Genomic DNA, 14,696 nt, shown 5'->3' on the forward strand with positions numbered 1-14,696 from the left:
ACAACCGGCTCAAAACCTTGGTGAACCAAGTGCGCAACCTCGGGAGCAAGAAATGGGATGACCACGAGGTGGTTAAGGTTATTCTTAGATCACTCATCTTCCTTAACCCTACTCAAGTTCAATTAATTCGTGGTAATCCTAGATATACATCAATGACCCCCGAGGAAGTTATCGGGAATTTTGTGAGCTTTGAATGTATGATCAAGGGCTCAAAGAAGATCAACGAGCTTGATGAACCCTCCACGTCCGAAGCACAACCGGTGGCATTTAAGGCGACGGAGGAGAAGAAGGAGGAGTCTACACCGAGTAGACAACCAATTGACGCCTCCAAGCTCGACAATGAGGAGATGGCTTTAATCATCAAAAGCTTTCGCCAAATCCTCAAACAACGGAAGGGGAAGGATTACAAATCCCGTTCCAAGAAGGTTTGCTACAAGTGTGGTAAGCCCGGTCACTTTATTGCCAAATGTCCAATATCAAGTGACAGTGACAGGGACAACGACAAGAAGGGCAAGAGGAGAGAAAAGAAGAGGTACCACAAGAAGAGGGGCGGCGATGCCCACGTGTGCCGTGAGTGGGACTCCGACGAGAGCTCCACCTACTCCTCCGACGACGAGGACGCCGCCAACATCGCCGTCACCAAGGGACTCCTCTTCCCCAACGTCGGCCACAAGTGCCTCATGGCAAAGGACGGCAAAAAGAAGAAGGTTAAATCTAAATCCTCCACTAGATATGAGTCTTCTAGTGATGAAAATGCTAGTGATGAGGAAGATAACTTACACACTCTTTTCGCCAACCTCAACATGCAACAAAAAGAGAAACTAAATGAATAGTTAGCGCTATTCATGAAAAGGATGATCTCTTGGACACCCAAGAGGACTTCCTTATTAAAGAAAATAAGAAGCATGTTAAGGTCAAAAATGCTTATGCTATAGAAGTAGAAAAATGTGAAAAACTTTCTAGTGAGCTAAGCTCTTGCCATGAAACTATTGACAACCTTAGAAATGAAAATGCTAATTTGTTAGCTAAGGTTGATTCTCATGTTTGTAATGTTTCAATTACCAATTCTAGAAATAATAATGATGATTTACTTGCTAGGATTGAAGAATTAAACATTTCTCTTGCTAGCCTTAGAAATGAAAATGAAAAATTGCTTGCTAAGGCTAAAGATTTTGATGTTTGCAATGCTACTATTTCCGACCTTAGAACTAAGAATGACATGTTACATGCTAAGGTCGTAGAATTAAAATCTTGCAAACCCTCTACATCTATCGTTGAGCATGTATCTATTTGTACTAGATGTAGAGATATTGATATCAATGCTATTCATAATCACATGTCTTTAATTAAACAACAAAATGATCATATAGCAAAATTAGATGCTAAAATTGCCGAGCATAACTTAGAAAATGAAAAATTTAAATTTGCTAGAAGTATGCTCTATAGTGGGAGACGCCCTGGCATTAGGGATGGCATTGGCTTCCAACAGGGAGGCAATGTCAAACTTAGTGCCCCTCCTAAGAAATTGTCCAACTTTGTTAAGGGCAAGGCTCCCATGCCTCAGGATAACGAGGGTTACATTTTATACCCTGCCGGTTATCCCGAGGACAAAATTAGGAGAATTCATTCTAGGAAGTCTCACTCTGGCCCTAATCATGCATTTATGTATAAGGGTGAGACATCTAGCTCTAGGCAACCAACCCGTGCTAAGTTGCCTAAAAGAAGAACTCCTAATGCATCAAATGATCATGACATTTCATTCAAAACTTTTGATGCATCATATGTTTTGACTAACAAATTCGGCAAGGTCGTTGCCAAGTATGTTGGGGGCAAACACAAGAGCTCCAAAACTTGTGTTTGGGTACCCAAAGTTCTTGTTTCTAATGCCAAAGGACCCAAAACCGTTTGGGTACCTAAAGTCAAGAACTAAACTTGTTTTGTAGGTTTATGCATCCGGGGGCTCAAGTTGGATCATCGATAGCGGGTGCACAAACCACATGACAGGGGAGAAAAGGATGTTCTCCTCCTATGAGAAAAACCAAGATCCCCAACGAGCTATCACATTCGGGGATGGAAATCAAGGTTTGGTCAAAGGTTTGGGTAAAATTGCTATATCCCCTGACCATTCCATTTCCAATGTTTTTCTTGTAGATTCTCTAGATTACAATTTGCTTTTTGTATCTCAATTATGCAAAATGGGCTACAACTGTCTCTTTACTGATGTAGGTGTCACTGTCTTTAGAATAAGTGATGATTCAATAGCATTTAGGGTGTGTTAGAGGGTCAGCTATACTTAGTAGATTTTGATAGAGCTGAACTCGACACATGCTTAATTGCTAAGACTAACATGGGTTGGCTCTGGCACCGCCGACTAGCCCATGTTGGGATGAAGAATCTTCATAAGCTTCTAAAGGGAGAGCACATTTTAGGACTAACAAATGTTCATTTTGAGAAAGACAGGATTTGTAGCGCATGCCAAGCAGGAAAGCAAGTTGGTACTCATCATCCACACAAGAACATCATGACGACCGACAGGCCGCTTGAGCTACTCCACATGGATCTATTCGGCCCAATTGCTTACATAAGCATCGGCGGGAGTAAGTATTGTCTTGTAATAGTGGATGATTTTTCTCGCTTCACTTGGGTATTCTTTTTGCAGGAAAAATCTCAAACCCAAGAGACTCTAAAGGGAATCTTGAGACGGGCTCAAAACGAGTTCGCCTTAAGGATCAAGAAAATAAGAAGCGACAACGGGACGGAGTTCAAGAACTCACAAATCGAAGGCTTCCTTGAGGAGGAGGGCATCAAGCATGAGTTCTCTTCTCCCTACACGCCACAACAAAATGGTGTAGTGGAGAGGAAGAATAGAACTCTATTGGACATGGCAAGAACCATGCTTGATGAGTACAAGACTTCGGATCGATTTTGGGCCGAGGCGGTCAACACCGCCTGCTACGCCATCAACCGGTTATATCTACACTGAATCCTCAAGAAGACATCGTATGAACTCCTAATCGGTAAAAAGCCCAATATTTCATATTTTAGAGTCTTTGGTAGCAAATGTTTTATTCTTGTTAAAAGAGGTAGAAAATCTAAATTTGCTCCTAAGACTGTGGAAGGCTTTTTACTAGGATATGATTCAAACACAAGGGCATATAGAGTCTTTAACAAGTCCACTGGACAAGTTGAAGTTTCTTGTGACGTTGTGTTTGATGAGACTAACGGCTCTCAAGTAGAGCAAGTTGATCTTGATGAGATAGGTATTGAAGAGGCTCTGTGCATCGCGCTAAGGAACATGTCCATTGGAGATGTGTGTCCTAAGGAATCCGAAGAGCCTCCAAATGCACAAGATCAACCATCCTCCTCCACGCAAGCATCTCCACCAACTCAAAATGAGGATGAAGCTCAAGTTGATGAAGAAGAAGATCAATCAAATGAGCCACCTCAAGATGACGGCATAGATCAAGGGGGAGATGCAAATGATCAAGACAAGGAGGATGAAGAGCAAAGGCTGCCACACCCAAGAGTCCACCAAGCAATCCAACGAGATCACCCCGTCGACACCATACTCGGCGACATTCATAAGGGGGTAACCACTAGATCTCGTGTTGCACATTTTTGTGAGCATTACTCTTTTGTTTCCTCTATTGAGCCACACAGGGTAGAGGAAGCACTCCAAGATCCGGATTGGGTGGTGGCGATGCAAGAGGAGCTCAACAACTTCACTAGAAATGAGGTATGGCATTTAGTTCCACGTCCTAATCAAAATGTTGTAGGAACCAAGTGGGTCTTCCGCAACAAACAAGACGAGCATGGTGTGGTGACAAGGAACAAAGCTCGACTCGTGGCCAAGGGGTATTCACAAGTCGAAGGTTTGGATTTTGGTGAAACCTATGCACCCGTAGCTAGGCTTGAGTCAATTCGTATATTATTAGCCTATGCTACTTACCATGGCTTTAAGCTTTATCAAATGGACGTGAAAAGTGCCTTCCTCAATGGACCAATCAAGGAAGAGGTCTATGTTGAGCAACCTCCCGGCTTTGAAGATAGTAAGTACCCTAACCACGTTTATAAACTCTCTAAGCCGCTTTATGGGCTCAAGCAAGCCCCAAGAGCATGGTATGAATGCCTTAGAGATTTCCTTATTGCTAATGGCTTCAAAGTCGGAAAGGCCGATACTACACTCTTTACCAAAACACTTAAGAATGATTTGTTTGTATGCCAAATTTATGTTGATGATATTATATTTGGGTCTACTAACGAATCTACATGTGAAGAGTTTAGTAGGATCATGACACAAAAGTTCGAGATGTCTATGATGGGGGAGTTGAAGTATTTCTTAGGATTTCAAGTGAAGCAACTCCAAGAAGGCACCTTTCTAAGCCAATCGAAGTACACTCAAGATATTCTAAGCAAGTTTGGAATGAAGGATGCCAAACCCATCAAGACACCCATGGGAACTAATGGGCATCTCGACCTCGACACGGGAGGTAAGTCCGTGGATCAAAAGGTATACCGGTCGATGATAGGCTGTTTACTTTATTTATGTGCATCTCGACCGGATATTATGCTTTCCGTATGCATGTGTGCAAGATTCCAGGCCGACCCTAAGGAAGCTCACCTTACGACCGTAAAACGAATCTTGAGATATTTGGCTTACACTCCTAAGTTTGGGCTTTGGTATCCTAGGGGATCCACATTTGATTTGATTGGTTATTCGGATGCCGATTGGGCAGGGTGTAAAATCAATAGAAAGAGCACATCGGGGACTTGCCAGTTCTTGGGAAGATCCTTGGTGTCTTGGGCTTCAAAGAAGCAAAATTCGGTTGCTCTTTCTACCGCCGAAGCCGAGTACATTGCCGCAGGCCATTGTTGCGCGCAATTGCTTTGGATGAGGCAAACCCTGCGGGACTACGGTTACAAATTAACCAAAGTCCCTTTGCTATGTGATAATGAGAGTGCAATCAAGATGGCGGATAATCCCGTCGAGCATAGCCGCACTAAACACATAGCCATTCGGTATCACTTTTTAAGGGATCACCAACAAAAGGGAGATATCGAGATTTCTTACATTAATACTAAAGATCAATTAGCCGATATCTTTACCAAGCCTCTTGATGAACAAACTTTTAACAAACTTAGGCATGAGCTAAATATTCTTGATTCTAGGAACTTCTTTTGTTGATTTGCACACATAGCTCTTTTGTATACCTTTGATCCTGTCTCTTTCCTATGCTATGACTAATGTGTTTTTCAAGTCTATTTCAAACCAAGTCATAGGTGTATTGAAAGGGAATTGGATTCTTCGGTGAAGACAAAGGCTTCCACTCCGTAACTCTTCCTTCGCCGTCACTCCAAGCGACTCTCCATTTTTGGGGGAGAAAGCTTGAGCACCAAGCAAAAGGACTTCGTCTTTGGTATAATCTTAACTCAGTTATTTATGACCAAAGGGGAAGAAAGTAATATAAGGGCTCTAATGATTCCGTTTTTGGCGATTCATGCCAAAGGGGGAGAAAGTATGAGCCCAAAGCAAAAGGACCGCACCACCACCAATTTCAAAAACTCAATTTTTCAAAGAGTATTTTCATTTGGTATCCTATTGTGTTCAAAAGGGGGAGAAAGTAGTATTTCAAAATGATATATCAAAACCCTCTTGAACACTAAGAGGTGGATCTCATTTAGGGGGAGTTTTGTTTAGTCAAAGGAAAAGTGTTTGGAACAAGGGGAGAAAATTTCAAATCTTGAAAATGCTTTGCAAAATCTTATTCATTTGCCTCTGACTATTTGCAAAAGAACTTTGAAAAGGATTTACAAAAGAGTTTGCAAAAACAAAACATGTGGTGCAAGCGTGGTCCAAAATGTTAAGAATGAAAGAAACGATCCATGCATATCTTGTAAGTATTAATATTGGCTCAATTCCAAGCAACCTTTGCACTTACATTATGCAAACTAGTTCAATTATGCACTTCTATATTTGCTTTGGTTTGTGTTGGCATCAATCACCAAAAAGGGGGAGATTGAAAGGGAATTAGGCTTACACCTAGTTCCTAAATAATTTTGGTGGTTGAATTGCCCAACACAAATAATTGGACTAACTAGTTTGTTCTAGTGTATAAGTTATACAGGTGTAAAAGGTTCACACTTAGCCAATAAAAAGATCAAATATTGGATTCAACAAAGGAGCAAAGGGACAACCGAAGGCACCTCTGGTCTGGGGCACCGGACTGTCCGGTGTACACCGGACAGTGTCCGGTGCACCACCGGACAGTGTCCGGTGCACCAGAGGACTCCAACTCCAACTTGCCACCTTCGGGAATTTCCAGAGGCGCTCCGCTATAATTCACCGGACTGTCTGGTGTACACCGGACAGTGTCCGGTGCTCCAAGGAAGAGCGGCCTCCGGAACTCGCCAGCCTCGGAAAAACGCAGCGGCTGCTCCGCTATAATTCACCGGACATGTCCGGTGTACACCGGACTGTCCGGTGAACCAGCAGAGCAACGGCTACTTCGCGCCAACGGTCACTGCAGGCGCATTCAATGCGCGCCAGAAGCGCGCAGAAGTCAGGCACGCCCATACTGGCGCACCGGACATTGAACAGTACATGTCCGGTGTGCACCGGACATCCAGGCGGGCCCAGAAGTCAGAAGCTCCAACGGTCGGAATCCAACGGCATTGGTGACGTGGCTGGCGCACCGGACATGTCCGGTGTGCACCGGACTGTCCGGTGCACCATACGACAGACAGCCTCCACCAACGGTCATGTTTGGTGGTTGGGGCTATAAATACCCCAACCACCCCACCATTCATTGCATCCAAGTTTTCCACTTCTCAACCACTTACAAGAGCTAGGCATTCAATTCTAGACACATCAAAGAGATCAAATCCTCTCCAATTCTACACAAGGTTTTAGTGATTAGCGAGAGAGATTTGTCGTGTTCTTTTGAGCTCTTGCGCTTGGATTGCTTCTTTTCTTTCTCACTTGTTCTTGTGATCAAAACTCCATTGTAATCAAGGCAAGAGGCACCAAGTGTGTGGTGGCCCTTGCTGGGAAGTTTTGTTCCCGGTTTTAATTTGAGAAGAGAAGCTCACTCGGTCCGAGGGACCGTTTGAGAGAGGGAAGGGTTGAAAGAGACCCGGCCTTTGTGGCCTCCTCAACGGGGAGTAGGTTTGCGAGAACCGAACCTCGGTAAAACAAATCCTCGTGTCACACTCTTCATTTGCTTGCGATTTGTTTTTCACCCTCTCTCGCGGACTCGTTTATATTTCTAACGCTAACTCGGCTTGTAGTTGTGTTTATATTTATAAATTTCAGTTTCGCCCTATTCACCCCCCCCCCTCTAGGCGACTATCACAAACCACCCATGTTTGATGGTGAAGATTATAATATGTGGAGTGACAAAATGAGGCACCATCTAACCTCACTCCACACTAGTATTTGGGATGTTGTTGAGATTGGAGTACAGGTACCATCGCCGGGGGATGAGGACTATGACTCGGACGAAGTTGCCCAAATCCGACACTTCAACTCCCAAGCCACCACTATACTCCTCGCCTCTCTAAGTCGAGAGGAGTATAACAAGGTGCAAGGGTTGAAGAGCGCCAAGGAGATTTGGGATGTGCTCAAGACCGCGCACGAAGGAGATGAGGTGACCAAAATCACCAAGCGGGAAACAATCGAGGGGGAGCTCGGTCGCTTTATGCTCAACCAAGGAGAAGACCCGCAAGCCATGTATAACCGGCTAAAAACCTTGGTGAACCAAGTGCGCAACCTCGGGAGCTCCAAGTGGGATGACCATGAAATGGTCAAGGTTATTCTAAGATCACTTGTATTTCTTAACCCTACTCAAGTACAATTAATTCGTGGTGATCCTAGATATAAGCTAATGTCTCCCGAGGAAGTTATAGGAAAATTTGTGAGCTTTGAATTGATGATCAAAGGCTCCAAGAAGATCATCGAGCAAGGCGCCACCTCAACACCCGAGGTGCAACCTGTCTCCTTCAAGGCAACGGAGGAGAAGAAAGAAGACTCTACACCAAGTAGGGTCCCCATCGACGCCTCCAAGCTCGACAATGAGGAGATGGCGCTCATCATCAAGAGCTTCCGCCAAATCCTCAAGCAAAGGAGGGGGAAAGACTACAAGTCCCACTCCAAGAAGGTTTGCTACAAATGTGGAAAGCCCGGTCATTTTATCGCTAAATGTCCTTTGTCTAGTGATAGTGACAGGGATAACGACAAGAGGGGGAAGAAGAAGGAGAAGAAGAGATATTACAAGAAGAAGGGCGGCAATGTCCATGTTTGTCGGGAGTGGGACTCCGACGAGAGCTCCACTGACTCCTCCTCCGACGAGGACGCCGCAAATATCGCCGTCACCAAAGGGCTTCTCTTCCCCAACGTCGGCCACAAGTGCCTCATGGCAAAGGACGGCAAGAAGAAGATGGTAAAATCAAGATCCTCCATTAAGTATGCAACCTCTAGTGATGTGGATAATTCTAGTGATGATGAGGATAACTTGCTCACTCTTTTTGCCAATCTTAACATGCAACAAAAAGAGAAATTAAATGAATTAATTAGTGCCATTCATGAGAAGGATGAACTCTTGGATACCCAAGAGGACTTCCTCATTAAGGAAAACAAAACGCATGTTAGACTAAAAATGCTTATGCTCAGGAAGTAGAAAAATGTGAAAAATTGTCTAGTGAGCTAAGCACTTGCCATGATGTTATTTCCAACCTTAGAAATGAAAATGCCAAACTAATTGCTAAGGTTGAAAAGTTAGATATTTGTGATGATTCAATTGTTAGTCTTAGAAATGGTAATGCTAGTTTGATTACTAAGATTGACAATTTGAATGCATCGCTCTCTAGCCTTAGAATTGAGAATGAAAAATTAATTGCTAAGGCTAAGGATTTAGATGTTTGCAATGTTTCGATTACCAATCTTAGAGATGAGAATGTCATTTTACATGCTAAGATTGTTGAACTAAATTCTTGCAAACCCTCTACATCTACCGTTGAGCATGTTACAATTTGCACTAGATGTAGAGATATAAATGTTGATGCTATTCATGATCATCTAGCTTTAATTAAACAACAAAATGATCAGATAGCTCAACTTAGTGCCAAAATAAATGAGCATGATTTGAAAAATAAAAAATTTAAATTTGCTAGAAGCATGCTCTATAGTGGGAGACGCCCTGGCATTAAGGATGGCATCGGTTTCCAACAGGGAAACAATGTCAAGCTTAATGCTCCTCCTAAAAGATTATCTAACTTTGTTAAGGGCAAGGCTCCCATGGTTCAGGATAACGAGGGCTACATTTTGTACCCTGTCGGTTATCCAGAGCACAAAATTAGGAGAATTCACTCTAGGAAGTCTCACTCTGGCTCTCATCATGCTTTCATGTATAAGAGTGAGGCATCTAGCTCTAGGCAATCAACCCGTGCTAAATTGCCTAAGAAGAAAACTCCTATTGCATCAAATGAACATAACATTTCATTTAAGACTTTTGATGCATCCTATGTGTTTACTAACAAACCAGGCAAAGTAGTTGCCAAATATGTCGGGGGGCAAACACAAGGGGTCAAAGACTTCTGTTTGGGTGCACAAGGTGCTTGTTTCTAGTGTCAAAGGACCCAAGACCGTTTGGGTACCTAAGAACAAGGCCTAAATTTGTTTTGTAGGTTTATGCATCCGAGGGCTCAAGTTGGATCATCGATAGCGGGTGCACAAACCACATGACAGGGGAGAAAAGGATGTTCTCCTCCTACGAGAAAAACCATGATCCCCAAAGAGCTATCACATTCGGGGATGGAAATCAAGGTTTGTCAAAGGATTGGGTAAAATTGCTATATCTCCTGACCATTCTATTTCCAATGTTTTTCTTGTAGATTCCTTAGATTACAAATTGCTTTCTGTTTCTCAATTATGCAAAATGGGCTACAACTGTCTTTTTACGGATATAGGTGTTACTGTCTTTAGAAGAAGTAATGATTCAGTAGCATTTAAGGGAGTGTTAGAGGGTTAGCTATACTTAGTAGATTTTGATAGAGCTGAACTCGACACTTGCTTAATTGCTAAGACTAACATGAGTTGGCTCTGGCACTGCCGACTAGCCCATGTTGGGATGAAGAATCTTCATAAGCTTCTAAAGGGAGAGCACATTTTGGGACTAACCAATGTTCATTTTGAGAAAGACAGGGTTTGTAGCGCATGTCAAGCAGGAAAGCAAGTTGGTGTTCATCATCCACACAAGAACATCATGACGACCGACAGGCCGCTCGAACTACTCCACATGGACCTATTCGGCCCGATCGCTTACATAAGCATCGGCGGGAGTAAGTATTGTCTTGTAATTGTGGATGATTATTCTTGCTTCACTTGGGTGTTCTTTTTGCATGAAAAATCTCAAACCCAAGAGACATTAAAGGGATTCTTGAGATGGGCTCAAAATGAGTTCGGCTTAAGAATCAAAAAAAATAAGAAGCGACAATGGGACGGAGTTCAAGAACTCACAAATAGAAGGCTTCCTTGAGGAGGAGGGCATCAAGCATGAGTTCTCTTCTCCCCACACGCCACAACAAAATGGTGTAGTGGAGAGGAAGAATAGAACGCTATTGGACATGGCAAGAACCATGCTTGATGAGTACAAGACCTCGGATCAGTTTTGGGCCGAGGCGGTCCACACCGCTTGCTACGCCATCAACTGGTTATATCTCCACCGAATCCTCAAGAAGACATCTTATGAACTCCTCACCGGTAAAAAGCCCAATGTTTCATATTTTAGAGTCTTCGGTAGCAAATGCTTTATTCTTGTTAAAAGAGGTAGAAAATCTAAATTTGCTCCTAAGGCTGTAGAAGGCTTTTTACTAGGATATGATTCAAACACAAGGGCATATAGAGTCTTTAACAAGTCCACAGGACTAGTTGAAGTTTCTTGTGACATTGTGTTTGATGAGACTAACGGCTCTCAAGTAGAGCAAGTTGATCTTGATGAGCTAGATGATGAAGAGACTCAGTGCGTCGCGCTAAGGAACATGTCCATTGGGGATGTGTGTCCTAAAGAATCCAAAAAACCTCCACATGCACAAGATCAACCATCTTCCTCAATGCAAGCATCTCCACCAACTCAAGATAAGGATCAAGCTCAAGATGATGATGATGAAGATCAAGAGGAGCCACCTCAAGAGAAGGACAATGATCAAGGGGGAGATGCAAATGATCAAGACAAGGAAGATGATGAGGGTCCAAGACCGCCACACCCAAGAGTCCACCAAGCAATCCAACGAGATCACCCCGTGAACACCATCCTCGGTGATATTCATAAGGGGGTAACCACTCGATCTTGTGTTGCTCATTTTTGTGAACATTACTCTTTTGTTTCCTCTATTGAGCCACATAGGGTAGAGGAAGCACTTCAAGATTTGGATTGGGTGCTGGCGATGTAAGAAGAGCTCAACAAATTCACGAGGAATGAGGTATGTCATTTAGTTCCACGTCCTAACCAAAATGTTGTAGGAACCAAGTGGGTCTTTCGCAACAAACAAGGTGTGGTGACAAGGAACAAAGCCCGACTTGTGGCCAAGGGTTATTCACAAGTCGAAGGTTTGGATTTCGGTGAAACCTATGCACCCGTAGCTAGGCTTGAGTCAATTCGTATATTACTTGCCTATGCTACTTACCGTGGCTTCAAGCTTTATCAAATGGACGTGAAGAGTGCCTTCCTAAATGGACCAATCAAGGAGGAGGTCTATGTTGAGCAACCTCCCGGCTTTGAAGATAGTGAGTACCCTGACCATGTTTATAAACTCTCTAAGGTGCTTTATGGGCTCAAGCAAGCCTCAAGAGCATGGTATGAATGCCTAAGAGATTTTCTTATCACTAATGGCTTCAAAGTCGGAAAAGCCGATCCTACTCTCTTTACTAAAACACTTACAAATGATTTGTTTGTATGCCAAATTTATGTTGATGATATCATATTTGGGTCTACTAACAAATCTACATGTGAAGAGTTTAGTAGGATCATGACTCAAAAATTCGAGATGTCTATGATGGGGGAGTTGAAGTATTTCTTAGGATTTCAAGTGAAGCAACTCCAAGAGGGCACCTTCATTAGCCAAACGAAGTACATACAAGACATACTCACAAAGTTTGGGATGAAGGATGCCAAGCCCATCAAGACACCCATGGGAATTAATGGGCATCTCGACCTCGACACGGGAGGTAAATCCGTAGAACAAAAGGTATACCGGTCGATGATAGGTTCTTTACTATATTTATGTGCTTCTCGATAGGACATTATGCTTTCCGTATGCATGTGTGCAAGATTCCAAGCTGATCCTAAGGAAGTTCACCTTAGGGCCGTAAAACAAATCTTGAGATATTTAGTTTATACTCCTAAGTTTGGCCTTTGGTACCCCAGGGGATCCACATTTGATTTAATTGGTTATTTTGATGCTGATTGGGCAGGGTGTAAAATTAATAGAAAGAGCACATCAGGGACTTGCCAGTTCTTGGGAAGATCTCTGGTGTCTTGGGCTTCAAAGAAGCAAAATTTTGTAGCTCTTTCTACCGCCGAAGCCGAGTATATTGCCGCAGGTCATTGTTGCACGCAATTGCTTTGGATAAGGCAAACCCTTAGGGACTATGGTTACAAATTAACCAAAGTTCCTCTCCTATGTGATAATGAGAGTGCAATCCACAAGGCGGATAATCACGTTGAGCACAGCCGCACTAAACACATAGCCATTCGGTATCACTTTTTAAGGGATCACCAACAAAAGGGGGATATCGAGATTGCTTATATTAACACCAAAGAACAATTAGCCGATATCTTTACCAAGCCACTAGATGAGCAAACATTTACCAAACTTAGGCATGAGCTAAATATTCTTGATTCTAGGAATTTTGATTGATATTTTGCACACATAGCTCATTTATATACCTTTGATTATATCTCTTTCATGTGCTATGACTAATGTGTTTTCAAGTGAATATTATGCTAAGTCATAGATTGAAAGGGGAAATGGAGTCTTCGGTGAAGAAAAGGCTTCCACTCCACTCCATCGTTTATTCATCCTTCGCCGTCACTCCGCACAGATCTCCATATTTGGTATAATCTACACTCATAAATTATTTGCCAAAGGGAGAGAAAGTAGTTAAAAGGGCTTATATTTCACTCACAAATATCCGTTTTTGGCGATTCATGCCAAAGGGGGAGAAAGTATTAGCCCAAAGCAAAAGGACCGCACCACCACCAATTTCAAAAATGTAGTCTTTCAAATGTGGATGAAGAAAAGATTTTTCAATTGGTATCTTATTTTTGATATAATTTCAAAATTGGTATACCCTCTTCAAAATTAATATCTAAAACCCTCTTGAACACTAAGAGGAGGATTTCATTAAGGGGGAGTTTTGTTAAGCCAAAAGAAAAGCATTTGAAACAGGGGGAGAAAATTTCAAATCTTGAAAATGCTTCTCAAAATCTTATTCATATACCTTTGACTATTTGCAAAAGATTTTTGAAAAAGAATTTCCAAAACATTGCAAAAACAAAACAAGTGGTGCAAGCGTGGTCCAAAATTTTAAATAAGAAGAAAGCCATCCATGCATATCTAGTTGAAATAATTATTGGTTTCATTCCAAGCAACCTTTGCACTTACCTTATGCAAACTAGTTCAATTCTGCACTTTTATATTTGCTTTGGTTTGTGTTGGCATCAATCACCAAAAAGGGGGGAGATTGAAAGGGAAATAGGCTTACACCTTTTCCTAATTGTTTTTGGTGGTTGAATTGCCCAACACAAATAATTGGACTAACTAGTTTTCTCTAGATTATATGTTTTATAGGTGCCAAAGGTTCACAACACACCAATAAAAAGACCAAGAAAGGGTTCAAATAAAGAGAGCAAAAGACTACCGAAGTGTGCCCTGGTCTGGTGCACCGGACTGTCCGGTGCACCACCGGACAGTGTCCGGTGCACCAGGGAGCTCAACTCCAAACTGCTCACCTTCGGGAATCCTGGGAGCCGCTCCGCTATAATTCATCGGATTGTCCGGTGTAGCACTGGACTGTCCGGTGCGCCAGCGGAGTAACGGCTACAAAGCGCCAATGGTTGTCTGCAACGAGCAATAAATGCGCTACAGTGCGCGGCTGCGCGCGTAGAAGTCAGTACAGGTGCCAGAAGGCGTACCGGACAATGAACAGTGACTGTCCGGTGCAGCACCGGACTGTCCAGTGGCCCAGCTGTCAGAAGCTCCAATGGTCAAAACCCAACGTGTCATCCGATCTTATTCGCTTGTGATTTGTTTTCGCCCTCTCTTTTGGACTCGCATTTAATTCTAACGCTAACCCGGCTTGTAGTGTGTGCTTAAGTTTGTAAATTTCAGATTTGCCTATTCACCCCCCCCCCTCTAGGCAAATTTCAGCTGGCGCACCGGACAGTGTACGGTGGCGCACCGGACTGTCCGGTGCGCCATACGACAGCAGCCTCCACCAACGGTTCTTTTGGTGGTTGGGGCTATAAATACCCCCCAACCACCACACTTCAATGTATCCAAGTTTTCAGACATCAAACCTCGTACAAGAGCTCTAGACTTCATTCCAAGACACAAACAAAGAGATCAAATCCTCTCCCAAGTCCAAAGATCATTCCAATCAAATAGTGACTAGTGAGAGAGACAATTGTGTTCATTTGAGT

Source organism: Zea mays, chromosome 1, assembly GCF_902167145.1.
Source record: "Zea mays cultivar B73 chromosome 1, Zm-B73-REFERENCE-NAM-5.0, whole genome shotgun sequence".
NCBI classification, from domain to species: Eukaryota; Viridiplantae; Streptophyta; class Magnoliopsida; order Poales; family Poaceae; genus Zea; species Zea mays.